This window comes from Macaca mulatta, chromosome 14 (assembly GCF_049350105.2).
Source record: "Macaca mulatta isolate MMU2019108-1 chromosome 14, T2T-MMU8v2.0, whole genome shotgun sequence".
In the NCBI taxonomy this organism is placed as follows: domain Eukaryota; kingdom Metazoa; phylum Chordata; class Mammalia; order Primates; family Cercopithecidae; genus Macaca; species Macaca mulatta.
The window spans coordinates 47321152-47330332 of NC_133419.1; positions in this window are offsets into that span (position 1 = coordinate 47321152).

Here is a 9181-nt window from a genome sequence, read left to right on the forward strand (position 1 = left end):
AATTTTTTGCATTTTTAGTAGAGATGGGGTTTCACCACGTTAGCCAGGATGGTCTCGATCTCCTGACCTTGTGATCCGCCTGCCTCAGCCTCCCAAAGTGCTGGGATTATAGGCATGAGCCATCACGCCTGGCCTCCTCTTTTTTAAATGCAAACACTTATGGCTCTAAGTTTCCCTCTGAGCACTGCTTTTGCTGTATCGCATAAGTTTTTGTATGTTGTGTCTCCATTATCATTTGCTTCAATAAATTTTTCAATTTCCTTCTTAAATACTTCATTGACTTATGAATCATTCAGAAGCATGTTGTTTAACTTCCATGTATTTGTACAGTTTCCAAAATTCCTCTTGTTATTACTTTCTAGTTTTATTTCATTGTGATCAGAGAAGATGCTTGATATTATTTCAATTTTTTTGAATGTTTTAAGACTTGCTTTGTGACTTAACATATGCTCTATCCTTGAGAATAGTCCATTTGCTGAGGAAAAGAGTATGTATTCTGCAGCTCTTAGATAAAATGTTCGGTAAATATCTATTAGATCCATTTGATCTATAGTGTAGATTAAGTCTGATGTTTCTTTGGTGATTTTCCATCTGGAAGATCTGTCCAGTGCTGAAAATTGGCTGTTGAAGTCTCCAGCTATTGTCATATTGGTACCTATCTTTCTCTTTAGCTCTGTATTTGCTTATATATCTGGGTGCTTCAGTTTTGGGTGCATATATATTTAAAATTGATATATCCCCTTGCTGAACTGATCCCTTTATCACTATATAGTGACTTTCTTTGTCTCTTCTTACACTTTTTGTCTTAAATCTATTTGTCTGATATAAGTATAGCTACTCCTGCTCTATGGAATATATTTTTCCATCCCTTTATTTTCAGTTTATATGTGTCTTTATAGGTGAAGTGTGTTTCTTATAGCCAACAGATCAATGGGTCTTGTTTTTTCATCTATTCAGCCACTCTATATCTTTTGATTGGAGAGCTTAGTCCATTCAGTAACAGTCAATGTTATTGATAAGTAAGAACTTACACCTATCATTTTGCTATTCATTTTCTGGTGGTTTTTGTGGTCTTCTCTTCCTTCTTTCTTTTATTCCCATCATCCTTTAGTGAAGATGATTTTTCTGATGATACGATTTAGCTCCTTGTTTTTTATTTTTATGCATTTATTGTATGTTTTTGGGTTTGATGTTACCAAGAGGCTTGCAAATACTCTCTTAGAACCAATGATTATAACCTGATAACAACTTAACACGATTTACATAAACAAAGAAGCAAAAAGAAAACTAAAAAAAAACTCAACTTCATCCCTCCACTTTTTAACTTTTTGTTGTTTCTATTTATATTTTATTGTACTGACTATATATTAAAAGTTGTAGTAATTTTTGATTGGTTCGTCATTTAGTCTATCTACTTGGAATAAGAGAAGTTTAGATGCCCCAGTTACAGTGTTATAATATTCTGTGTTTTTCTGCGTACTTACTATTACCAGTAAGTTTTGTATGTTCAGATGGTTATTTATTGCTCATTAATGCCCTTTTCTTTCTGATTGAAAGACTCCCATTAGCATTTCTTGAAGGATGTATCTAGTATTGATGAAATCCCTCAGTTTTTGTTTGTCTGGGAAAGTCTTTATTTCTCCATGTTTAAAGGATTATTTTTCACAGATATACAATTCTGGGGTAAAAGTTTTTTCTTTCAGCACTTTACAGGCCACTCTCTCCTGGCCTGTAAGGTGTCCTCTGAAAAGCCTGCTGCAAAACATATTGGAGCTCCATTATATTTTATTTGTTTCTTTTCTTTTGCTGTTTTTAGACTCTTTTCCTTATCCTTGACCTCTGGGAGTTTGATTACTAAATGCCTTAAGGCAGTCTTCTTCGGGTTAAATCTGCCTGGTGCTCTATAACCTTCTTGTACTTGAATATTGATATCTTTCTTTAGGTTTGGAAAGTTCTCGGTTACTATCCCTTTGAATAAATTTTCTACCCCATCTCTTTCTCTACCTCCTCTTTAAGGCCAATAACTCTTAGATTGCCCTTTTTAAGCTATTTTTTAGATTATGTAGCTGTTTCATTTATTATTATTATTTCTGTCTTCTCTGACTGTGTATTTTCAAATAGCCTTTCTTCAAGCTCACTAATTCTTTCTTTTGCTTGATCCATTCTGCTATTAAAGGACTGTGATGCATTCTTCAGTAAACCAATTGCAATTTTCAGCTTCAGAATTCCTGCTTGGTTCTTTTTTATTATTTCAATCCATTTGTTAAATTTATCTGATAAAATTCTGAATTCCTTTTCTGGGTTATCTTGAATATCTTTGAGTTTCCTTAACACAGCTATTTTGAATGATCTATCTACTTCTCTCCTTCTCTTCTTCCCTTCACTTCCCTTTCTTTTCTTTTCTTCTTTCTTTCTTTCTCTTTCTTTCTTTCTTTCTTTCTTTCTTTCTTTCTTTCTTTCTTTCTTTCTTTCTTTCTTTCTTTCTTTCCTTCCTTCCTTCCTTCCTTCCTTCCTTCCTTCTTTCTTTCTTTCTTTCTTTCTTTCTTTCTTTATTTCTTTCTTTCTCTTTCTTCCTTTCTTTCCTTTTCCTTTCTTTCTTTCTTTCTCAGGGTATCACTCTGTTGCCCAGGCAGGAGAACAGTGGCCCAATCTCAGCTCACTGCAGCCTCTGCATCCTCGGTTCAACCGATTCTCCCACCTCTGCCTCCTGAGTAGCTGGGACTACAGGTGTGTGCCAACTCTTTTTTGTGGCTAATTTTTGTATTTTTTGGTGGAGATGAGGTTTCACCATGTTAACCAGGCTGGTCTTGAACTGCTGACCTCAAGTGATCCACCCGCCTCAGACTCCAAAAATGCTGGGATCACAGGCGTGAGACATTGTGCCCAGCCAAATTCTTTGTCTAAAAGATCACATATCCCTGTTTCTCCAGGATTGGTCCCTGGTGACTTGTTTAGCTTATTTGATGGTCATGTTTTCCTGGATGTTGCTGATGCTAGTAGATGTTCTTCAGCATCTGAGCATTCAAGAGTTAAGTATTTATTGTAGTCTTCACTGTCTGAGTTTATTTGTACCATCCTTCTTAAGAAGGCTTTCCAGACATTCAAAAGGACTTGGGTGTTGTGATCTAAGCTGTTTCTGCTTTAGGGGACACCCCAGGCCAAGTAATGCTGTGGTTCTTGCAGACTTATAGAGGTATCACCTTGAGGGTCTTGGACAAAATTTGAGAGAATTCTCAGGAATACCATGCAGAGACTCTTGTCCTCTTCTCTTAAAACATACAAAATCATTCTCTCTCTCTCTCTCTCTCTCTCTCTCTTCTGAGCCACTTAAAGCTGGGGCTGGAGTGATACAAGCACCCAGTGGTCACCACCACTATGACTGAGCTTGGTCTGACCTGAAACCGGCAGCATAGTGCTGGGTCTCACCCAAAGGCCTACTATAACCACTCCCTGGCCACTGCCTATGTTCCCTCAAGGTCCTGGGGCTTTACAATTACTATGTGGCAAATTCAACCAGGCCTGTGTCCTTCCCTTCAGGGAGGTGTGGTCCCCTAGGCGCTGGGTGAGTCCAGAAGCATCATCTGGGAGGCAGGGTTTAGAGTTAACAGCCTTAGAAGTCTAACTGGTATTCTATTGTCTTGCAGCTGAGCTAGCACTGAAACCACAAGACACAGTCCTTGCCACTCTTTCCTCCCCTTTCCAAAGGCAGAGGTGCCTCACACTGCAGCTACTGTAGCCATCCCTAGCCACAAGGAGTTCTCCCAGACTACCACCGATGTTCCCTTAAGACCCAAGTTCTCTTAAATCAGCTTGTGGTAAATGCTGCCTGGCCCATGACTAACCCTTCAGGAAAATGGACTCCCCTCTGGCCCAGTGCACATCCAGAAATGCCATCTAAGAGTCAATTCCTGGAACTGGGGACCCCAAGAGTCTGCTTGGTGCTCTCCAGCCTGTGGCAGTATGGGTACCTGAAGCTAGCAAGTCTCAGAGGCTCACCAAGGCCCTCGATGTAGTACCTGGGTATTGTTGCTGGTTATTCAGGACCCAAGGGCTTTTCAGTTAGCAGGTTAGGAATGTTGGTGAGACTGGCCCTTTCCTTCAAGGCAGCAGGTTTCCTCCTGGCCCACAGTGTGTCTAGAAATGTTATCTGGGATCTAGGACCTGGAATAGGGGTCTCATAACTCCGACCTGTGCATTATCCTGCTGTGGCTCAGCTGGTATCCAAGATGCAAGACAAAGTCCTCCCCACTCTTCCTTCTCCTCTCCTCAAGCAGAAGGAAGGGGTCTCTTTTGGAGCCACAGGCTGTGCAGCCTGGGTTAGGAGAGGGTTGATTCTAACACTGCATTAGCCACCCTAGCTAGCGTCTGAGTAGGTTGTGTGTTCTAGCCCCCAAGTTCACGGCCTCTTGGCCTAGTTCAGCCCTAGGACTGGCCTATGAATTGCAGTCCTTATGGCCTAGACTGCCTTTTGCAAGATGAGTAGTCATGCAGGATACCAGCCAACTGCCAGATGGTTACAAGTTCCTGATACCTAGTAGAGCCCAGGGAAGAGAACGAAAGCTCCTTATTCCTAATGTAGCTTCCCCACTGTCCAGGCAACCAGCACCAAAGCCCAAGAAGCTATTAGCTACAAATTCCTGCCTTGGTGGGGCTAGGGACTTCTCCAGGGGCCTGCATGCTCAGCTAGGCTCAAGGTTTAGCTTATAGTCATCTTTTCCTCATTTTAATAGTAAAAGCCACACCCCTAGGTGGATGTTTATTTTTTTAAATATTTATTTATTTATTTATTTATTTATTTTTGAGACAGCGTCTCACTCTGTTGCCAGGCTGGAGTGCAGTGGTGTGATCTCGGCTCACTGCAACCTCCACCTCCCGGGTTCAAGTGATTCTCCTGCCCCAGCCTCCTGAGCAGCTGGGACTACAGGCACATGCCACCATGCCCAGCTAATTGTTGTATTTTTAGTAGAGACGGGGTTTCACCATGTTGGCCAGGATGGGCTCGATCTCTTGACCTCGTGATCTGCCCACCTTGCCCTCCCAAAGTGCTGGGATTACAGGCATGAGCCACCACGCCAGGCCGTTTATTTGTTTATTTATTTTGAGACAGAGTCTCTGTCACCCAAGTTGGAGTGCAGTGGTGTAATCTTGGCTCACTGCAACTTCTGCCTCCTGGGGTCAAGCGATTCTGTCTCAGCCTCCCAAGTAGCTGAGATTACAGTCACCTGCCACCACACCCAGCTAGTTTTTGTATTTTTAGTAGAGATAAGGTTTCACCATGTTGTCCAGGCTGGTCTTGAACTCCTGACCTCAGGTGATCCTGAGGTCAGGATCGCTCGCCTCAGCCTCCAAAGTGTTAGGATTGCAGGTGTGAGCCACTACACTTGGCCTGTTTTTTTAACTTTTAGGTTCAGGGAAACATGTGAAGATTTGTTATATACGTAAATTGCATGTTACAGAGGCTTGGCGTATAAATTATTTCATCGCCTAGGTAATAAGTATAGTAACTGATAGAAAGTTTTTTGATCCTCACCCTCCTACCTTCTCCATCCACAAGTAAGCCCTGGTGTTTGTTGTTCCCTACTTTGTGTCCATTTGTACCTGGTGTTTAGCTTCCACTTATAAGTGAGAGCACATGGTATTTGCTTTTCTGCTCCTGTGTTAGTTTGCTCAGGATAATGGCCTCCAGCTTCATCCATGTTGCTGCAAAGGATATGATCACAAGATTTTTTTTATGACTGTATGGTATTACATTGTATATATGTACCACATTTTCTTTATCCAGTCTACCACTGATGGACATATAGGTTGATTCTTTATCCAGTCTACTGCTGATGGACATTATGCCTTTGCTATTGTGAATAGTGCTGTGATGAACATATGCATGCTTGTGTCTTTATGGTGGAATGATTTGTATTCCTTTGGGTATATACCTAATAATGGGATTGCTGGGTCGCATGGTAATTCTACTTTGAGTTCTTTAAGAAATCACTAAACTGCTTTCCACAATAGCTGAACTAATTTACATTTTCACCAACAGTGTGTAAGTGTTCTCTTTTCCCCACAACCTCACCAGCACCTGTTGTTGTTTGATGTTTTAATAATAGCCATTCTGACTTGGGTGAGATGATATCTCATTGTGGTTTTGATGTGCATTTCTTTAATGATCAGTGATGCTGAGCATTTTTTTCACGTGCTTGTTGTTCACATGTATATCTTCTTTTGAAAAGTGTCTGTTCATGTCCCTAGGTTGAGATTTTATATGCTAATGATATGTGCAGTCCATGTTAAAGCATGTAGATGCTGAGCACATACACCAATCACAGCTCCACCTCTGCATACTTGCACTCACCAGTATTTTATTTTTTTACTTTTTACTTTTTAAATTTTTGAGACGGAGTCTCACTCTGTTGCCCAAGCTGGAGTGCAGTGGCATGATCTCAGCTCACTTCAACCTCTGCCTCCTGGCTTCAAGTGATTCTCTTGCCTCAGCCTCCTGAGTAACTGAGACTACAGGCTTGTGCCACCATATCTGGCTAATTTTTGTATTTTTAGTAGAGACAGGGTTTCACCATGTTGGCCAGGATGGTCTTGAACTCCTGACCTCAGGTAATCCACCCACTTCAGCTTCCCAAAGTGCTGGGATTAGAGGCGTGCCTACCCCTCACCAGTATTTTATGAGTATGTATATACAAGTTCCATAAAACAAGTTCCTCTTGAGGCACTAGCTGCTGTCTCTAGCTTTGAGCAGCCCACTCTGCCTCTTAGAGTATATTTTGCTTTCTAATAAACTTCTTTGACTACTCTTACTTTGGACTTGCTCCCAAATTCTCTTGTGTGGTGAAGTCAAGAACCTGAACTGGTCCACTAACAACATGATAGTCCCTGGAGACCTTCCCTATCTGCTTATAGGATTACAACCCATTATTCTAAAAATTGATTTTTAAAAAAGAGAAAAAAAGCACTAAAAAGCATTAGTGTTTGGCTATAAATTATAATTTTATTGAATTATGAGTTTGTTAAATATAAAATCAAACATATTTATTCCTGACCTGTGAAACGGCCGTATTTGCAAAGTGGCTCCCAAACACAGAAGGAGCCAAGACATCAACGAATGAGGCAGAAAAATCCAGTTTGTTGGTAAAAGACACTTTATGTGGGGAATGTATGGGCTGCCACATAGTCTTGGACTGCCATAAAACAGGTATATTTCCTCATTGCAATTCCCCAGACACAGAGCTTACATCTGGGGGAAGACGTAAATGTGCTCTGGAACAAATGTGTAGGTGCTTACAGGCTTCACAGCCAGCGTGTGCAACAACATCAGGGTTGTTTGAGGGGGAAAGGCAAAACTTACAGTGAATAGGTGTTTCTACATAAAGAATAACATATTAACTGGACATCTTGGAGGCATCCCTGGACTCGAGGCTAGTCAGGAGTCGCATGGTGGCTTAGCATCTAAAATATAGTCACTCCTATCCCCACAACTTCCATTAACAAAATGATTGACAATAGAGTGAAAAATAAAAGCCACCAACTGGGGTATTTGCAACACACATAATAAAATATATGAAGAACTGGCTGGACACAGTGGCTCACACTTGTAATCCCAGCACTTTGAGAGGATGAGATGGGAGGATTGCTTGAGCCTAGGAGTTTGAGACCAGCCTGGGCAACAAAGTAAGACTCAAAAAAATAAAAATAAAAAAAATTAGCCGGGCACGGTGGCATGCACTTGTGGCCCCAGCTACATAAGAGACTGAGGCAGGAGGATCACTTGAGCCTAGCAGTTTGAGGCTGCAGCGAGCCATGTGTACCACTGCACTCCAACTTGGATGATAGAGTGAGACCCTGTCTCAAAAACAAACAAAACTCCTAAACATCAGCTTTTTAAAAAAGGGCAAAAGGAACAAGTAGAAATTTCACAGAAGAGGAAGCACAAATGGCTCATAAATGTATAGAAATGATCAATCTAAGTAATAATCAAGAAAATACAAATGTAAACTATAATGTGATACTGCAACTGACAGACGGGTTCTCCCTGCTCATCGCACAAACCAATTCATGGAGACCGGGGCATTGTAATAAACAAAGAGTTGAAGGTTGGGCATGGTGGGTCACGCCTGTAATCCCAGCACTTTGGGAGGCCAAGGCAGGCAGATGACTTGAGGTCAGGAGTTCGAGACCAGCCTGGCCAACATGGCAAAACCTCGTTTCTACAAAAAATACAAAAATTAGCTGCACGTGGTGGTGCGTGCCTGTGGTTCCAGCTACTCAGTAGGCCAAGGTGGGAGAATTGCTTGAGCCTGGAAGGTCAAGGCTGCAGTGAGCCATATTCTCACCACTGCACTCCAGCCTGGGTGACAGACAGTGACTCTGTTTCAAAAAAAAAAAAAAGAAAGAAAGAAAGAAAGAAAGAAAAAGAAAGTTTAATTGACATAAGGCCGGCCACACCACATGGGAGACAGTGTTATTACACAAATCAATCTCCCTAAAAATTGGGAGGCTAGGGCTTTTCAAGAATAGTTTGGTGGGCAAGGGAATAGAGATGTGGGAAAGTGTTCTTCTGGGTGGGATCACAGGACTGGTTGGCCAGTCCTGGTAGAGTCAACATCACCTGAAATGCAAAAACCTGAAAAGACATCTCAAAAGCCAATCTTAGGTTGTAGAATAGTGGTGTTATCTTCAGGAGTAATCGGGGAAGTTGCAAATCTTGTGGCTTCTGGAATAATGGCTGGTAATCATGTATGTCTATGCCTTAGCAGAATTCAGGCTCCTCTCATCCTCCTAACATGGTGGTTTTCTATTAGCTTTATAAAGGCAATTTAGTTTGGAGGAAGTGCTAGTATTGATTAAACTATAAACTAAATGTCTCCCAAAGTTAGTTTGGCCTAAGCCTAGGAATGATTAAGGACAGTTTGGAGGTTAAAGGCAAGATGGGGCTTGATTAGATCAGATCTCATTCACTATCATAATTTTCTCACTGTTATAATTCTGGAAAGGTAGTTTCAATACTACTTGCCACTAACCAATTGGACATAAAAAACAAGTATGGTCTAGAATACGGAGTGAGGATGCCACTTATCCATTGCGGGTGGGGATATAAATTAGTACAATCACTTTGGAAAAACAATCTGGCATTACCAACTTTGGTTCAACACAATCATATTCTATTCCATTCCTG